Raw genomic sequence first — 20,577 nt, forward strand, 5'->3', positions numbered from 1 at the left:
TATTTGGGCACTGCCATAAATATTGGTTGTGTGGCATCGTTGAAAGGATCGCTGCGGATCGGTTAAGATCAGCGGACGCAGCTTGCGCCGCCGATGCTTATCAGGCTGCGAGCTGCTGCTTCTCCTACTGCTGCTCCTGTTCCCCTCATCCGAATTTGTCTTCGTTTGTGGAATGGCCTTTCGTTTCGTCGGCCCTTTTGGCGAACAATAGCTCCTTTTGCATTTGGATTTGACTGTGCTTAGCGGAAGAAATACCCACAAACCCAAGATTTATTATGCCCGATGCTCTACATTCTGGGCTAGTCAGAGTCCTGCTTATTATCGCTTACCATTTATTTGTGTAGAAGTAATGATATTTATACCAATTGAAAATCAAATAATATTTCGGCATTATTTTTTTAATTTTTTGTTTTGAGATTTTATGAGAATTAATTTTCACCTTGAATAAAACTTTGAAAGAAATCTGGTTTAAAACTCAAACAATATCAATGCTTACATCGATCACTGTTCTGAAGATTTTATTTATGTTTAGGGGATGATTATAAATACAATTTTGTCCTTTTTAGACAGTGAAAATAATATGATCCGAACAATGATCGATGTGCGTATTATTAGTTATTTGGTTTGTATCAGAAAATATCAAATTCCCCATGGTAAATTTTGACTCTTACGCTTATTAAATTGAATCTTTCATTTTGAATTTCAGCCAAACCTAAATTGAAATCATTTTTTTCTTAGATACAAAGATATAGATATTAATGCAGCAGTAGAGATATATGTACAGTCTTTGAAAATAGTTTAATTACTCAAAACGGAGTTACAAGTGTTTTCGATTTGATTTGCAGCGCATTTCAGTTTCGGATAGTGCCGATCTTGAACCTTGCCCACTACCGCTGTGATTTTTGCGTATTTTGTTTATTTTTGCTGCGGCTACCCAAGTAAAGTGATCGATATGCGAGGAGCATCAGAATTTCGATCGCCGATCGCCTTTGGTTGTTGGTATCGTTGGATGCTGTCGCCGCCTGAGCATGTTTGATCACAAAATTATTATGTATCTCGAAACGATTAACAGACGCATTTCAATTTTATTACGCCAGATCATTATCTGCGCCAGATCGAACCTTTTGCGTAGCAGCAAGAACCGACAGAAAGAAGACCAAGAGCAAATCATTAGATTCATTCCAGCAGCATTTGCAGCACCATCAAAGCAGCAGCGCCGTTTAACGAGCAGGCGCGAAGAGAAACTTTGCTTTCGCTGAAACAGCAGCGGTTTCACCCAGTGCCACACTTACAGCAACTAACTGGCCAAAAAGAGAACGCCAGCAGGCCAGCTAGCTAGCATCCATTTAGCCATTTAGACGTGCCATTGCGGGTGGCTTTGGTAATTAGACAACAAGTGTCTAAAGAGCGCGGCGCGGCCACTTCAAACGAGGCGACAACAACAGCAACAGCAACAGCCACTAATGAGCAGCCAAAACAGTTAAAAAGGCAACCTCAGCACATCTTTATGCGTTGCTCTGGTCTGAGCTGAGAAGGTGTTAAAATCGTTGCCGCCTTTGGGCAATTGATTGCTCGACTGCCTTCTGCTTGCCAAGCATTGCGCAAATGCATTTATATATATACATATATTAATCAGAAGAAAAACGGTGTGCAAACGGTGTGTTTCTTTAAGTTGGCCGCTAATTTTCATAGAGTTTACTTTATCAATTAGGCAGCCACTGATCAAAGTTGGAACGCCCCGTTCAGCACTTAGCTGGCTTACAGTTAACTCTTCTTTGGTTGTCAAATAATTTTCGGGTTTTTGATCATACCGCCAACAGTTTCAGCCATTCGGGCACTTCGGAAGCGGCTTCTGTGGCTCGGCAAGCAAATCAATTTAATTTGTTTGTTCAGCGGCAGCGATTGGTAATGGCCAGCTAAGTGGCCGAGCAGTTGTTTAACCAAAATGCCCAAGCTGTTTACTTGTTTGCGCCTCCACCCCCGCTCTCTTATATTTTGTTCTGACAAATTGTTGAGAATGTAAAAGTATTTTCAAATTTAAATGTCTGCTGCTCTTTGTCCCCCCATAATTGGCTCAGTGAATCAATGCCGAATTTTAACAATACAACTTCATCATATCGTAATCCTGACTTCACACAACTCACAACATGCGCTGGTGTGGCACTTGGAATATGTTTTCAACGCCCCCGCCCACAAGGGAGAAAGAGAGAGAGCTGCTTAAATTGGTTTACATCAGCACAAAAGACGTGGAGGGTTAGCTGCACAATTTGAGGGTTACTGTTAACCACCCGTAGCCAAAAGGCAAAGCCCAAAGGAAAGCCAAAAGGTTAGATTGTTTATGCATTCGTTCCACCCTTCAGCAGCATGATGCTATATGATATATGGGAATACACATATTATATATATATATATATAATTCTGATGCTGAAGATAACGAGAGCATTTAACCCACACACACACACTGAACCACTCACTTACTTGATCTACTTAATAACCCCTACATTCTACTCCCACTGCGCACTCTTATAATTTGCCATTTAGCATGAGCAACAGCCCGCCTATTCAGTTCCGAAATGTATATATAAGCACCCCCGCTATATCCATCTCCATTTCCATCTCCACATCCATCTCCAGCTCCAGCTACCCTAGTGGTTGCATGGCCATCATCCTGTTGAATTGACTGCTTGCTGGCTGGGCTGTGGCCGCTGTCAGCGCATATTAATCCAATTATCATGCAGTGTGCACGAAATCACTTAATCGTCTCCAAATCCGGCGGGCGACGCCAATGATGCACGTTTCGACATTGGGTTACAGATTTACCCAAAAATGATTACTGTTACGCATAGTTAGCATAGCTGTAGTTATGATAGCTTACACACTGATCCATTTGTCTCGGATGGGGGCAACTTGATTGATAGGGGCGGGTTGACAACATTTTTTTTCATTTCAAGAATTCTAGGAAAATTTAATTGAATTGCAGTTGATACAAGTCAAAAAGTCTTTACTCCAGTGAGTTCAAAATCAATATGTTATTTGATGTTCAACAGATCTAGTTAATAATAATAATAATAATTAAAAATAGGTAGTGATAGTCACCGAAACAAGTCGTAAAAAATGTATACTCAATATTCAAGGAGTAATTTATTAATTTACTCGTTGATAATAATAATATATGTTTTTAAATAGATTTAAATTAAATTTTCCCGTATGGCCTATTCAGTAACACTGTTGTTAATAGTAAAAAATGCTCTAATCAAAAGTCACACGATTGATGGGGACCAGAGTAAAAAAATGAAAACAATTTGATTTAATTAAAAAATTACGGGATTACACATATTAATGCTTGTCGAGCCAATATATATGCAAATTGCACACACAGACCCGACAGAATGGCAGGGCAGTGGTGGCTGGGCCGTCAGGGTGCGGGGACAGGAATGGAATGACTCTGGCGAGTGTCGCATATTAAAGTATATTTTATTTGCTTTTATTACATAGCACGCCCAGTTCAGTTCACCCTGACCCAGCCCAGGCTGGCTGTCCCCGCCCGCACGTACCGGAAACTTGCAACACAGACGCTGATGCCTGATGCTGACGATGCCGTCGCCGGTGCTACAAAAAAATAAGAATAGAGAAGAGAGAAGAGAAGAAAAAAGCAAAGGCAGTGCAGCCCACAATGAAGCTGAGAATCTAATAAATTGTGGCACTGTCACTTGGCTTAGTGAAGGATAACTGGCCACACGCCCGCTGCCAGCAACAATAACAACAACAAAAACACCAACAGTAACAACCACAGTGAATGCTGCATTGTGGGACAGAAAGAGCTCATCAAAAATTCATAACGCGCCACGTAATAAAAATTATTCAAATTTTTCGCAGGCAAAACGACAAAAGGGCGAAACGGCTGCGGGTGGGTGGCGAAAAAGGCAACTAAATTGCGGTAATGTTTCATAAGGATGCTGGCGCAAAGGCAAACGCTGAAAAAGGACAAATCACACCCTCGATTATGATGCGCAAACATGCACGCGCTGGCCAGGAGTCAGCAGTCAGCAGTCAGGCGACAGGCGACATGCGATAGGCGATAGAAGTGTTGGAGTTGGAGACAGTGCCCAAACGGAAATTGAATGATTTTGCGCAACAGTCGCGGAAGTTGCTACTTTATAGTCATTTAGTGGTTGGACGACAGCACTGCAGGGACCATGCATCAGCAGCAGGCTTAACACAATGCGCTGGCTCAATATGCTCGACGTCAGGGCGAGTGTCACATGGGGATTATGCCATGGGCTTGTTGTATCATCCAAAAAATAAACCACAAAAGGGCAGTGCTTAAAAATTTTATAGAAATCGAAACCTTGCCGCTAGGATGTCCGATAACAAAATAAAAGTGCCGCAGGACGACAGCGACAGCAACAGCGACAGTGACAGCAAACGATGCCGATGCCGATGCCGATGCCAAGTTCGGCGCTGTTTCCGCCGGATGTGTAATTTGATACTTTTACAGTTTGGCACATGCAACAACAAGCAGCAACAACAACAGGAACGACGCCATTGTAAAAGGGGTGTCTGCATCGTGCTAATTTTTGCAATTGACTTTGAACCGTTAAGCAAGGCTGCTGGCAACCGGACGACGGAGGACGGAGGGCGGAGGACGGAGGGCGGAGGACGGCGCCACAGAAACGCACATAACGAGCTCCTTTTTTGTGATATTTTTTGAATTTCAATTCAATTTCCTCTTGCATGCGAAATTGCACGAAACGACTGACTAGACAAGAACAGTGGACAGGGGCAAAGATAAAGCCTAGAATGACCATAATGCATATTTTGTATGGTTTTGCAACAGTAGTTATTGCCTAAGGACGAATGGTCTAATTGAGATTAAGGGAAAGAGTTTCCAGCCTGAAAACTGTCTGGGTAAGAAACCACATGATACATGTAATTTCAATTACATTCATTTTATTTTATTTTTTTCTTTTCTTCTATTTTATAAATCTAAATTTATATATATTTTTCCAATATTTTAGGATTAGGTCACTTGGTAATTTTGATCCAATGTAAAATCGGCCTAAAAATAGCTTGATCAATGATGGAATTGCGTATAAGAATAAATAAAATGAAAATAAAAAGCATTTTTTTGAAGGCCGTACCTGCAGCGGGTGTGCACTGTAGTTGCCATATTCACAAATTCGTTGTCCAGGTTTTGCTTGGCTCGGTCTGCTTGGCCATTCAATGAATCGCAGTCTGTCTATCTGTCTGTCTGTGCTGCGAGTGAGTGAACTGTCACAATTGACGTGGGGCGTATAAATTTTACATTTAACGAAAACGTAATCGAATTGAGGCGCTCTGTATATGGACTGGTGAGCAGAGAGGAGCCAGAGCAAAGCCAAACCAAGCCACTCTCAAGCCTGTTAGCCAGCTAGCCAGTTAGCCAGTTAGTCAGTTGTTGGCTGTTTAGTTGGTTTTGTTAGTGTGTGTGTGTGTGTGTGTGTGTTATGAAGACATCAGTGAGGCGCACGGCAATTTGTGGGACGCCACAGAGCCTGGGGCCTATGTATGCATTGGGCCATCGCCAATTTGATGGGGCTGCATGTGCAGAATGCATTCATCAGGCAGCATTGTTTGCCATTGATGGAGCGCTGGTGGTTAATTTGGGGGGAGGGGCGTGCCTGTAGCTTGGGATTACTATACGCATTCCCCGTTCACATTAATAGTCAATAATGGGCCACCTTGGAAAATAATGGGGGGAAGCGAGAAATCAAATTAAATTCGACGGACCGTACGAACATCACCTGGGGACACATTAAGCAGCGTTTTCCAATCAGCATAAAATTTATCAAATCAAATTCAAATGCTGCTGGCACAGCAAATAAAATGCAAAGCAGTTGCTGCTTCTACTGCTCTATGAACATAAAAATCACATGCCAATCGCATGGCAATCAAAGTTCGCTTCCTTCCCCTTTCCCAACACCCGCAAGCCTCGCTCACATTCTTACATCTGGCGCCATATTGATGATGGCTCTACGTGATGTTTGCTCACCAAAAATTTGCATGTGAAAAGGTTTTTCATTGGCTGCTCTTCCATCAGGCTGTCGATTTGGATGGCTGGCATGCAAAAAAAAAAAAAAAAATGGCTGCTCAAATGGCTAAAAGTCAAATGGAATTTATATCGATTAAAATGAAATCAAGTCACAAACGTAAACGAATCGCAGCTTTGTTTGCCTGCAACGATATCGCTAATGTGCCTCACATCGCTTTCCCAGCTGCGTCCAAATCGTTTAACTCAAATTGATTTGTCAATATTTAATTAGGCACACTCCACTCGCATGCGGGCAGTAGCAGACGCCTTTGATGTCCGGTGTTTCCTGCGGATTAATCGGCGGTGTCCTTTGTGGGCGCATTATGTTTTCAGCAAAGGCGGAAAAACCACTTTAAATGTAGCTGATCTTTAGGTTATATGAAGTAAATGCAGTTAAAACGGACCGACAAACCCTTTTGATTTGTGATTAACGATATTCAATGATTATACCTCCGTGTAAGCCTGGCGAGAAAACCAGCTATTTTGAAATTTAGGACATATATTTTGTATTTTCAATTATATCATTATAAAACAATGATTAGTAAAAGACAGATGTGTAAAGATTCAATGTGGCATGTATAAAATAAGATACTTTTCCCTTTTTTTAATTTAGAAGTTTTGAAGTAATAGGAAGGATTTTGAATTGCATTACACCGTTTCCAACATAAATCTACATAAGTTCAACAACTCATTTTTTTGCTATACCTTACCCAATGATTAATTGATTGTAATATTTGGTAAAGAAGCTTTCTCAAACAATGAAAGCGTATGAACATTTTTAAAAGAGTCTTCGAGTCTGTCAATCAGCGCAATCACCAATCAATCAATTTAACTGGCAAACATTTAGCACAAATTTTCACACACACACAGAGAATCAGCTATAAATGTCAATCGCGCCTAAATACAATTAAAGGCTTTCCCGATATCGCCGGGTTGACCAGAAGGACCTGCATTAAGAGGCTTAATTTTTTGGGCAAACGCCAAACGCGAAACGCCGCATGCCTGTCGAAAGGCACGTGAAAAAACGTGTCCCATTGACATTTAGCTTGATGAATGATCATAAGCGCACATCCACCCAATATTCGCAGTCACTTGCCAAGGGTTTGACTGACTGCTGACACGTGACTTGCCGTTGGACTCGGACTCGAACTCAGTCTCGGACTTGGGCTGGGTGACATCTCTGATTGCAATAATTTGATCTTTAGCAAAGCAAACGAAGGGGCACAAAACAAATCACAGCTCAGGCCGACTGGGTTGTAATAAATGTACAACAATAAATAGTGACATCGCTCAAGAACTAAAAAACTGAACTGACTTATAATGAAAAAAAAAAAATTTTAAATACAACTCAGAATTGAATTTCTCATAAAATATAAATATTATTGTTTTTTTTTATTAAATTTGTATTTAATATTTTTGTGCATATTTATTAAATTAGTGCAAATGATGGTTTTAAATTTGTGAAATGTTTGTTAAATTAAATAAAAGTACTCCAATACATTGTTTGGATACCTAGTACATTTGAAATATGTTTTCGGCTGGCATCAAACTCTGAAACGCTGAAACTCAAACTCCTCAGCTGACTAGAAGGACCCTGTAAATCTCTCTACGAAGTTGAATTCCAATGCGATTTGAAATATATCGGAGCCATCTGGAGCTGGCAAAAATATATTTAAATTATAAAACTACTTTTGTAAACATCACGTCAGTCGTGTAAGACAAACTCACAACAACAAGGATCCTTGAAGAGTGTTTTTTTTTTTTCATTCAAAATACCATAATTTGTAGTTATTGACGAAAGTGTCAAACTTTTCACAAGCCTGTGACAACACAACAGTCGACACACACAAACACACACACTGGCATCCGGCATCATTAGCACATGTAAACATCGATCGACTTACATAAGTTTCCAGCAATGCAACGTCAAATGGACTACGATTTTTATTTTATTTTGCTTAGTAGTGAATGGTGAGCGGAAATTTTGCAGCAACGCAAACTTTTTTTGTTTCCTGTTGTTGTCAATAACTAATTCGTTTGTCATTTTCCGTTTGCATAGCAGCAGCAGCAGCAGCAGCAGCAGTAACAACAACAGCAACAAGGAGGCAGGCAACAGCAACCGCAGGCAGCAAAATGGCGCATATGTAAGGACAAAGTTTTGCCTGCGTCTTGTGGCTGCTTTGTCCTTGCTGTGGATGCCTGTTGTCGGTTTGTTTATCGCTTCAACTAACGACATAATGCAAAAATGTTCGAAACATATTGAACGCAATGCCTGCGCCTCGCAGCCCCAGCCGTGACATTGATGTGCTTATACCCTGTACAAAGTGTCGTCTCCTGGAGGAAATCGATTTATTGTCATACGTATGCCCTATAAGATTTAACTACAAAATTAAATAATGATTTTATCGAAATAATATAATTTTTGGCTATTTAGCCAAAATATATATTAGCAATATATTTATAATCTTTTAAATAACTTGGTGAGTATTTGAGTATGAATATTCATTAATCTGGCAACAGGGTAACTGCTGGTCGATCACTCGTCTATTATAACGCCTTTTTACTTGTTTTGTGTGATTTTTATTGTTGTGCTGGCGTTTTGAAGCTTGAAGTGTCAATTTTGTAGTGGTGCTCATAAAAATGGCGACAGGCCTATGAAAACGTTTGCCGCTGCGATTTACATTAATTTGCAATTTTTCATGCTGTGCTCAAAGCTGGAAATTGATGTGTGTGTGTGTGTGGGTGGGTGAATCATAAAAAAACAATGAACATTTTATTATGCAAATTATGCACAGGAGCTGAAAGGATCAAGTTATGTGGCTGATGAGCGCTCAGATGGCTGTTTAGTGTCCTGGCACGCGTTGAGCCTTATTAAATGAAAAAATGTGAAGTTGACTGCAGCCAGGTTCGATATCCTTAAAGTGGCAACTGGTTCTCAAGCTGAAACGATTTGCATTTGCAATAACATTTGCCTGCTTGACAAGCGCCTGCAAAATGTTAATTTAGTGTGCGATGCGTTGCGATGCGATCGATGCGTTGACATCGACAACAACGACAGCGAGATGGACATCAGCATCGACGGCTTTATGCAGATATATCAGTCACTCAACTCGGTCTAAACGGGCTCTTGGCCAAAGTCAAAGCTGCTTGCCAAGCTGCTTGTCATAAAGCGCTCAGCGGATGGCTTGACATTTCAATTTGCAACCAGACGGTGGACAAGACCATTCCAGACAGGACAGCAAAGCCAGCAGCAGCATCAACATCAACAGAAAACAACATGCAAGACATGCAAATATGCAAATCAATGCGCTGACAATTTTCAGCCAAATCAAATATGCAAATCAATGCGCTGACAATTTTCAGCCAAATCAAATATGCAATTGAGCTGAGAATTCCGCTGTATTTCCCTCTCTCTCTTTTCTCCTTCTAGCGTTGTCTCACGAACTTCGTTAATTTATATTTGCCGCGTGCCGTACACACAAATAATCCAAAAATCGCTGCAAGCAACGGCGCTGCTAGCAACAAGCAATTACAAAAAGTTACTGTAATCCTGGCCAAAGTCCTGGTACTGGTATTGGTCCTTTGACTGCTCCTGCGACTGCTCCTGCTCTTCATCCTGCGCCTGCTGCCTGTCATAGTTACAAGCGTTAAGCCGCTTAACGTTGTTGACTTTCACATGGGCATCACTTAGGGGTTGATTGCACTTCGCTCTCGCATTTTTGCCCTTATCCTTGCCTCCTGTGTGCGAGTATTTGTTGTTTTGTGCCTCGTTTTTTGATGTGTGATTAGCCTATTAGCCAAACAACACAGACAAAAAAAAAACTCATCCTCAATCACAAACTCTCTTGATGATGAGAAACGTAAATATTGAATGAGATAAACAGCAGCCAGGACCAGGCACACTAAATGTAAATGTCCGCAAGGCGTTAGTTATTATGGCAAATCGAATGGGGCAAGCGTGGGATCAAAATTCAGAAAATCACTTAAATAACAAGACAGTGCTTTCATATTTTTCTTAACGACTTGGATGGTAATTCTTTTTTTTTCTTAATCATTTGAGTATTGTTTCCCAAAATTGTGGCCTTTATGAATAACTGTACTGCGATAGTGAAACAGGGTTTATTCTTTTCTGTATTACTTTGTTTTGGACCTTTAGCTATTTCACCAATTTAAAATTATCCATTCATTCACGCAAAACTGTATTCCATCAAAATTTAAGTTTTTCAGTTAATATTACTCCCAAAAACACGTGAAGCTGGCGATTTTGATTATTATTTTAACTATCGCCATTTCTTTATCGAAAAATTATATATATTCTCCGGGTACTTCTCTTAATTTAAAAATTTAATTATGGTTTTGTGCTAGAAACAAAAGGAAATTTTTAAAATTTATAAAGTGGAAAATGTATATTTTTGAATAGAAATTGTCTGTAGTATATTTTATATTATATGGTCAAAGACTTATGTGTGATATGTATATTATTAACATAGATATTTTGAGCAAGTTTTAGCATCAGTAGCATCCTTACCTTTTTTATTCAGCAGAATAATCCAAATGAACTAAACATAAACTTATATACTGCTGTCGAGACCCCGCTTGCAATGTTGAATTATTCCATGGCGTGTTTTGGCCAATTAGAGGGCTTTTTGGAGTGCCCACTGTACGGGTACGTTGCTGACCAATAAATCAGCTATAACTACAACAGCTACAAATATGTGCAAGTATTTAAAGGCTTAAAGAGCTTATGCTTGGGCCATGGCTGGCCAAATCCATGGGGCCCCTTTTGGGGCTGCAAATGTTTGTTGCATTGTTTTCTCGTTGGCTTATTGACGAAAATTTCAGAAATTTTAATTTAAAATATTTCTTTGAATGCTAAATTGTTGACTCTTTGCACCCGCAGGCAGAGTTGAGCCAGGCAAAAGCCAGCCAAGCGCTTAGCCTTGGCCATAGAGCCCCCAAAAGACCGGACCGGCCAAAACAAAACCAGCTAAACAAACCCCACGACAAAGACACAAAAGAACAAAAGCGCGCGACAGATAAAGCCAAAAGCAAACACACAGCTTACCGAATGATGATCGCATAGAGGAAAGAGAGAAGGATGTAGAGAGAGAGCGAGAGAGAGCGAGAGAGAGAGAGAGATAGAAAGAGAGCTAGCAGCGGTAACTTGCGGGTGGGGGGCTGTCTTAAGAGGGCGGGGGGAGTAAGCTGAAGAAAACTGAAACTGAGTCTGAGACTGAGACTGAGACATTCAGACAGTGAACAGGATCGTGTCGCTCGTTTGTTTCTGCTGAAAATCTTAAAATTCTCGCAATTTCATGTTCGTTAAATTTTGATGTTGCAAATAAATTGAATTGTTAAACGTGCAACTTCGAATGTTGTCGTTCTTGTTGCTGTTGCTGTTGTTGTCGTTGTCGCTGTTTGTTGTTATTGTGAATTGCAGGCGCATATTTAAACAAATGATGGCCAGATTTGGCGGTTGCGCTGAAAAACGGTCATCTTCATTGCTCTATGAGAGAGAGGGGCAAACAGAATGAGCGGCGTGTAGGAGTAGGTGCTGCACCATGAACAGCAGCGATCAAAGGCAAAGGGAGCAGCGAACCACTAAAGACCTGCGGTATTATCAAGTAATTACAATATAACCTTATATTATAAGATGCTAATAGTAAGAAAACATAGTTTTTAATAATGTATTTATTTAAAGTCTTTAAAAAAAATGATAGAGTAACATAATAAATGTATGGTCTCTGTCTGCCCTCGGCTGGTCTTAAAGCTTTTCATTTTTTGGCAGAGCATCTGCATTCAAAGATGTCCCATTTGTTGTTTCGGTTGCCCTTTGTTATTGTGAGCTAAAATATTTATTTGTCGTAGCGCCTGGTCGGAGTGAGAAATTCTGATGGGTTTCTTATTTGCTTCGCTCGGCCTGTTTGTTTGCATATGTCCGGTCGCAGTCGCAGTCGCTGCGATGACTACATTAGCCGCATGCATAATAAAAACCGAACCGAACCAAACCAGACCAAACCGAGCCAGACCGCCCGTGCCCGCCCCCCGGCCATTCGATTGGCTTCGATTTTAAATGGAAATGCGACTCCAACAATGGCTTCATATTTTCATCTCTCGCTCTGGCTGGCTGGATGGTTGGCACCGGCGCATTCAAATCCTTGCTGCACCTTTGACATGTTAGCATCGCATGATTTATGCAGCCATGGAGCATCGCTCGCTTTTGGCTGCCACAGCAACTGCAACAGCTACATGTGAAAAATTAAGTGATATTTTTGAATTTGTTGGCAGCCATCGGCTGCTTGGGTATCGCAATGGACGCGGACATGGACATTGGACATTCAGCTTCGCCATGACTACAAACTCGAGAGTCGCGAGTCGAGAGTCGAGAATCGAGCTCGTAATTGATGCTGCTGCTCTCAATCAATGCCCAAATAGATTCTTGAGCATTGCTCTTGTTAGTTTTCCCAAGCTGCAGTGGATTTTGTTAGAAAAATTATTAAATGACTGTTGTTGCTGTTGTTTTCATTCGGTTTGTTTGTCCATTAATTCATCATTATTAAGACGTCAACGTTGTGGTTGACATTTTTGACCGCCTCTCTCTCTCTCTCTCTTTCTCATCCCTCCAGCCCCGCACCCAGGCCTGGTCATGCGGGCCACTTGACATCTGTTTGCCGTCAGGCTGTTTAGAGATTTGCCTGCCAGCTTGTCGCTTATCGTCTGTGGTTATTTTTTTCTCTTGCTTGTTGTTCCCGTTCTTGGACGTCTGCACCTGCATATGATTGATGCTAATTTTACACGACTTTATTGCAAGTTATTCGAGAATTTTAGAAAATGTTCACATGACTGATGGCTCGCCGGATAGCAGCCATAGTCTCCTTATTTCTATTATTAATCGATGTCAATGTGGGTGCTCCTGAGCGCTTAACCAGATCGGAGATCTAAATGTGCACAGAACAAGTAGATGTGTACTTGCTGAAGCAGATGTTACCCTTCCCAATCTGCTTATATATCTAAATCTAATCATTTCCCACGTCAGTTTGGGCAACAAATCATTTATTTTGAAGCCTTTCTCTTAATAAAAATAAATTTAAGATTTGTTGGTTGCCAAAAATTAAATTTTGTCTGCTGGGTGGCAAATGAAAACTATTTTAAATCATAAATTTTATTGTTCTGATAGTTATTGATTTTTTTAACTTACGTTCTTACGTATGTAAAAAAGCAGATGTACATTTATAATAAAAAATATCAGTAATAAATGTATATCATATCAATATTTAACCAAGCCACTTAAGTTGCCTTTCAGCCATTCATCTTGATTTAATAAATAAAATTGTTTTCATTTTTAATTAATGGCGTAGTATTAATAAACATAAATAGTAAATGTAAGTCTTATTGAAATCTCATCAATAAGATCTTTGTTTTTTTTTAATGTGCCTCAACTAGCCTAGTTTTTCAAATGGTTTAGCTGGTGTTAATTTCAATTTAGTGCACTGTAAATGAAAATGATCAAGCTATTATTTTAATGAAGTGCCCTCTAGTTAGTGTGCTTTACTTTATGCTTGCCGCTTTGTGCGGATAATAATGATCAACGATTTGAAACTCGCACCAGCATTGTGCAGCCAACCACCTAACTAATGCCAACTGCTGAAATTAACGTTTGAATGCTTAATTGGCTGGCTATCAAAGCCGTCGCATCAAATCACATGGCTATTTGTTACATCAACACCACCAACACCAACCAGCAGCGCCAGCAGAGACAGTTGTCGACGGCTGAAACACGCAAAGCTTCGTACACGCACAGAGCCACCCACATCTGCAATACATATGTATGTAGATGTGTATGTAGATGTGTGTGTTTGTGTATATAGTATGTATTTATATAGCGCTTGTATATAGTGGAGTGGAGTGAGTAACGAGCAACGCCATTGCAAAATCACAAAATGCTTTCCTCACTTTTCGCGCTTAATTAAACAATTAAATTTAATTACGGTTAATATGGCTCTAATTGCTGTATTTCCTACTCTCTCTCTACGCCATGCCCAAAGGCTCAGCCCCACGCACAACTCCAGCTGCTCTCAGCCAGACCCAGTCCCAGACTACTATATAGCTATATTTACTATATTTACCCAGTTGCTGCTTGGAGCTTCTGCAGACCTCATCGTCGTACATAAAAGCATCAAATTAAAAGTGCCAACGCCAGGTCACTTTGTACCTCTGCTAGAGTGCGAGAAAGAGAGAGAATAAGAGGTATAGAGAAAGAGAGAGAAAGACAGCGAAAGTGAGCTGAGCGACCGAATGTCCTGACTCAGGCTATCTGTCTGTTGCGCAGGGGCACAATTAAGCGGAAAGAAAAATTATTATAACTTTTATGTTTTGTCATTCCCAGCACGTCGCTATATACCATATATATGTATTTATATATATATTGATATATAAAGCCTGTATATATGTATAGGGCATAAGTATATAGGCCCACTGGCTAGGGGCAAGTAAATGGCTGAAATCAATAAAAACTACCCCAAAAACAAGATGCAGGACAGCCCATCGGGCGGTGGTGGGGAACGGTTTGCCCTGAATATTCACCACGCTCAACATTTTGCTGGGCATGCGCATACATAGATGTGGCAGTGTTGCTGCTCGCGTGCAACAGGGACAGCGATAGTGGCATGGAGCGCTTTCCTCAGCTCTCTCCACACAGACTACCCACATAGGCTGGCTCTCTGTCGCCGTTGTCCTGTCTGGCTGCAACATTTCTTTCACTTGGCTGCCTTTATTTGCACAGTTAAATTGCAAAAATGGCGTCGGGCAGCTCAACACAGCGACAGCGTCGCTGTCGTCGTTGCTGTTGCTGCTGCTGTTGCCGTCGACGACGACGTCGGCGTCAACGCAACCATACTAATATGTCCAATTGTGGAAAATAATTATAATGAAACAAATTTCCACTCACTTGCCAAGTGAAAAGCAAAACGTCATATCCTTTTGGCCTGCCTTCTTCGCTCTCGCTCGCACTCGTACTCGCGCACCGTCTCTCTCTCTCGCTCTCTCTCTCGCTCTTCGCCAAAGCCTCTCTCGGGCTCTGTCATGTAGTGGGAAAAATGTAATAAATGGTTGCGTTTACCGTTACTTTTTAAAAGGGTTGCCAGTCGTTTGTATGAGTGGCTTTGTGTGCGCCCCACATGTGTGTGTGTGTGTGCTTGTGTGTGTGCTTGTGTGTGCTTGTGTGTGCTTGTGTGTGTGTGTATGTACTGTAAAATATGTGCATGTGGTTGAGTTGAGCGAAATTAAGTTCGTATAAAATAAAATATAACAAGAACAGCAATTTCATAATGAAGGCGGGGGATTTAAATCGTTTCTACTTGAATTAAGGTGAGTTCCCTACATATATATATATATATAATATATATATATACATGTATATCTGTGTGCGTATGTGAGTGTTCTTTGTGCTGGCGTATTTGTGTACATGAGCATAAATCTCTGTGCTTGTGCGTTTTATTGTTTCTACTTGCCTCGGATTTTCAGTTATAATTGGAAGTGTAAAGCAATAAACATACTAATACAGTTACGTTAAAATATATACAGATATACATTCATGTATATAGCAAAATACCTACTGTTTAAAACGACTGCAGCAGGCTTATAAAGTATAAAAAGAAAATATATTACTGGTGCTGGGACACTTTGAGCAGATGACAAATGAAATATGTACCAAGTAGTAAAAAATTCAAATGGGAAAGCATAGAGAGAGTTGTAAAAAGATTTGATAAGGATGCTTACATAATTATGATCTGCAAAGAACTGGAATAAGTGATATTAATTGATAATTTTCTTTCTTTAATATACAGACATTAAACATTGATAATTACAGCTTACAATTATTTTCAATAGTTTTCCTATATTATTCCGTATATTAGATACTCATTTACATCGATTTAATTTAGCTTTTCTATTTTTATCATTTATGTATTTCGCTTACAAATTACTTTTAGTTTAATTTTCAAATTAAATTGAATTTATAACTATATTAAATTATATATATAATTAAATCACTAAATACTACTTATAAATACTTTATCTTATTTTCGCCAATACGTTTGTTAGTATCAAAGACTAAAGAGATATATCTTAATAGATCTATATAGTGTTTGGTAGTATCTAGACGATGACATGTCTTGGAGAAAAGTTTAAAGATTGGACTGGCTATAAAAATCTGTTATGTTATTATATATATATATATGTGTGCAACACATTGTAAGATGGCAACACTACCACATTTTCTTGTCAAAAATGTAATCCGAAATTAAAAAAATGTACAACAAATTTATGAATCGATAAGTTGACAGACGCAATATAAATCAATGTAGTTGAAACTGAACTTTGAATACGTATAATTTGTTTTATTTTTATTGTTTATTGTAATAAGAAGAAATCAAATCTTACATGATTAATTGAATAATTTGTTTTTACAGGGATGCTAATATAAGTGTGATTGTGAATGTTATCTATGCAATTTATCCATGTAAGGCTAATCAGTGCTTACATTGCGGAAGCTATAAAACGTAATGAAATAATATGCTGGGCCGACTCCTTCTGTGAGAGACATTTTATGAATGAGCTGTTGCAATTCAATGGCGCCCATTGGTGGCCGGCAATCTTGCCGGAATATCTAAATGTTTGCTAATTTGCTTAATAATTGCATTTTACACAGCGTTGCATTAGAAACGACAACAGCAACTGGCAGACAGATAGATAAATTTTTCTATTTGGCATAGAACAATCAAAGTCATTCAGAGCAGACCAGGGCGCCTAATGGCAACAACGGCAGCGGCAACAACAACAACAGCAACAATAAGAAGAAGAAGAACAACAACAACAACATCAAGCTTCATATGGCAAGCCATCCATTCTAAGTAGATGACACCGCGCAGATAAATTTGTCCCACTAAATTGGCCAAAACATGAAATAATTGCGAATGTAATTAGTTATTGCCCACAAGAGCGAGAAATGCACACAGAGGCCCAAGAGACACACTCACACACACATACACATTTACACTCATAGATAGCTGCATATGCAGATGCTGCAGAGCGGAGGTGGCGAGGGGCTTGCTGACCGAGGGGGCTGACGCTCTGGTGGAGTCAAGTGGAATGCCATGCTGCAGATGCCACTTAATTTCGCACAAAAGTGAATTGTCTTGTAGCTACAACTGCAACAGCAACAGCAACAACAACAACAACAACAGCCATGCCACTAGAGAAACGAGCAAGCATTACATGCTCTGCTCTGCCCAGCCAGCCATGCCCCGCCCTACACCACGACCGCCCCCCTTACCAAGTGGTGCAACCTAGAAAACGTTGGCCTAGCCCAACTGAATGGGAACAACCCGGACGACACTGATCTCGGAATCATTGGTCGGTGCTGCTTTTACTGCTACTGCTACTGCCACTGCAACTGCTGCTACTGCTGCAGCCACTTCGACTGCTGCAGTTGCGGCCGTTTTGAGCGCGCATGCCGACGATTAAAATCTTCAGACAAATTTTGCATTTTGCTGGCGTCTCTGTCGCACACAGCGCGGCCTCATGAATTAAATACGTCTAAGCAGAGCTAACCGAAGCCTCAATACGCTAGCCACACTTCCACTGAGAGAAAAAATCAAGACTTTGCATTTTAAGCAAACACTTGAGAGCTTTATAGTCGACATACATTGAAATTGCTACATGCCAGTTTTTTGTTCCTACTTAAAAGACAATAAAGTATTTTGAAATTATTATACATGGATGATAATGATTGAGTACGAAATGTGCTTGAAGTTTAGACAAACAATGTAAAAAACAATTGACAAAACAAAATGTTTAACAATTCGACAGTTAGTCTGAATTTAGTTAATCAAATTTAGAACGGCGTGCAATAAAATAAAAAAGTTATACACAAAAATCAACTAAAAATCTTTTCTAAAAATACTCGCTAAGGATTTTGAAGAAAACTTAAGATCACCTGTTAAATTTTCAACAGCCTTTGAGATTTAATTATCTTTTCTTTATTTCAGTATCACTTTTTACCTTCATCCTGCTATCTTCCTTTTTAACGTGCTTACTTTCTTTATTATTAAGCTTCTAACGGTTAACGATTTTTGGTCTGATTCGGTTCTTCTTGGTTTCCCAGTTGGAACATTTTAAATTTTTAAATGCTCAAATTTATTATTTCTTTTATTTTATATTTTTATTATGCATTTGGAATTTAATTACTCCCTTTATTTCATTAATTACATTTTTATTTAATTTAATTTGTAATTCCAATTGTATTTATATCATTAAATAAATTGGAATTGGAATTGCTATTGAAATTCAAGAGTATTATTCGGTTACTAATAAAGCCTCAGCTGCAATGGATCCTTAGAAAGCGTATCCCAAATTAAATTGTATTTGCGATCGTGGCGGCCTACACTTTCGCTAATGTATCTCACAGATACGTGCGTTCGTTTTGGGGCGCAAATTAATTGTGCGCCCAAACGGAGCGTGCCGGCAACGACGACGACGACTACGATGGGGACGATGGAGACGATGGGGACCATGAAGACAAGGACGCCGGAGAGGATGGCGACGTCGACGCGCTTGATATGCGCGATTCCTTGAAATTGTTCGCATGAAAATGCAAACTGCAAACTGCAACTGCAACTGCCACTGCATTTAATTCAATTGAGAATAGTGCGAAACTGTGGCAGCAACATCAACAGCAACAGCAACAACAATCAACAACAACAATCAGCCACTGGGCACAGCAATTTAATTGAGTATTCAAAAACTTAAACTCAGCTCTTGGGCTTGCGGGTAGGCGGGGATTGTAGCTGAAGATGAAGGTAGATGCAGGCAGATGGAGAGTTCCGTTTACACCGTGCTCCGTGCTCCGTTCTCCGAGCTCATCTCTCCGAACAGTTTTCGCAGAATTCTAAACTTGGAAATTAGGTTTCAGTTTCAGCAGCTATGGGAGCGACAACGACGATGACGACGACAATGTTCTGCTCCGAGCCGCATATCGGACGCGTATCTCACGCTATTTTGTTTAATTGCATTCTACACATTTTGTTTCCCGGAATTTTTGCAGTTAACCACAAAATTAATGCAGGAAAGTCAAGAGCTAAGAGCCACCAGTCAACAGTCTGATATCCGAATTGCCTTGCTTTCATTAAACGCCTCAAGAGCACTTTAATGGCAATCAAATTATTGCCGACTATTACCCTCACCCACAGCACTTCACTTTATACATAGTAATACTATATTAAACATCATAATTACGCGCACATTTTCAACCAATTAAAGCCGCTCACCTGAGCCATTAAAACATGTGCTTTAGGTTCCAGTTCGGGCATTAGGTGAAATTGTCCGAAGGCACATAAAAAAATGATTAAAGTAAGGGTGCGTACAAAGTGTGTGGTGGTGAAAACTGTAATTGACCTGAAAATTCCATGAAAAATTAATAATTTGCATAATACACAGCAACGACAATAAAAGTGACCTCAAACGCTTTTGTCACTCGCTTCTGGCTGACCATTGACCATGTCCCAAGACTGCATAACAAGAACGCATAACGCATAAGGTGTGTGAAATACTCTGTAAGTCGTGGAAACCACATTATTACGGTAGTCTGCTGTGAATTGATAAAATGTAGAATTTTATAGCATATAGAATAATATGCATAAGCATATTTATTCATAGTATATACTATTTAGATTACGTACTATCCTGGATTAACTAAAAAATGTTTTCTAAAAATCTCAATATGTTTTGTGCAGGATACATTTGGGATTCGAAATATTTTGGACTATCCAAAAAATCGCAACACTTGATCTTTTCATATTTGAGTTCAGTGGGAAAGCTCTTTCTCTAAAATAAAAAAGTGCTTAGCTTGCACTAATATACCCCATTATGAGTGCAGGGTATGCGCACATATGCAGTCTGAATGAGTTTGCATATTGATCTAACTTCACAAATGTGAACTGCGAATGAATGTGAATGTGTTTCTGTTTGTGTTTGTGCCCTACTTCAGAGTGGAGCTGTGGTCTGATGCGAAGTCGATGGCTGGCAGGTGGTTGGCTGCTTGGTTAGCTGGTTGGCTGGCTGGCTGACTGGCTTCTTGGAAAAATGGCAGCCCAATTGAAGTACAGCTGCTAGCCGCAGATGCCCGTCTGCCATAATGAGGTGAAAACATTATTTTTATTACCTAATTACCTCAATTTATTCGCGGTAATTGTGAATGTTTCCCATACACACACGAGCACAGAGTGCTCCGCCAGGCCGTCTGCCAGAGTTGCGAGGCTGCCTGTATGCTGAGAAATCCATTGATATTTGTACATATGATGATCTCTGAAGTTTATCACTGTGTCGAAGCAGGTTAAGTAAACGGATTTCCAATTCGCTTACGTTTATGAATGAATTTTCCGTTGTATTTGTATTTTTCATTTAGTATGTTGATGTTTCTGTTGCTGTTGCTCTTAATGTATATGTGTATA

The sequence above is a fragment of the Drosophila grimshawi genome, unplaced genomic scaffold (assembly GCF_018153295.1).
Source record: "Drosophila grimshawi isolate 15287-2541.00 unplaced genomic scaffold, ASM1815329v1 contig_311, whole genome shotgun sequence".
Classification (NCBI taxonomy): domain Eukaryota; kingdom Metazoa; phylum Arthropoda; class Insecta; order Diptera; family Drosophilidae; genus Drosophila; species Drosophila grimshawi.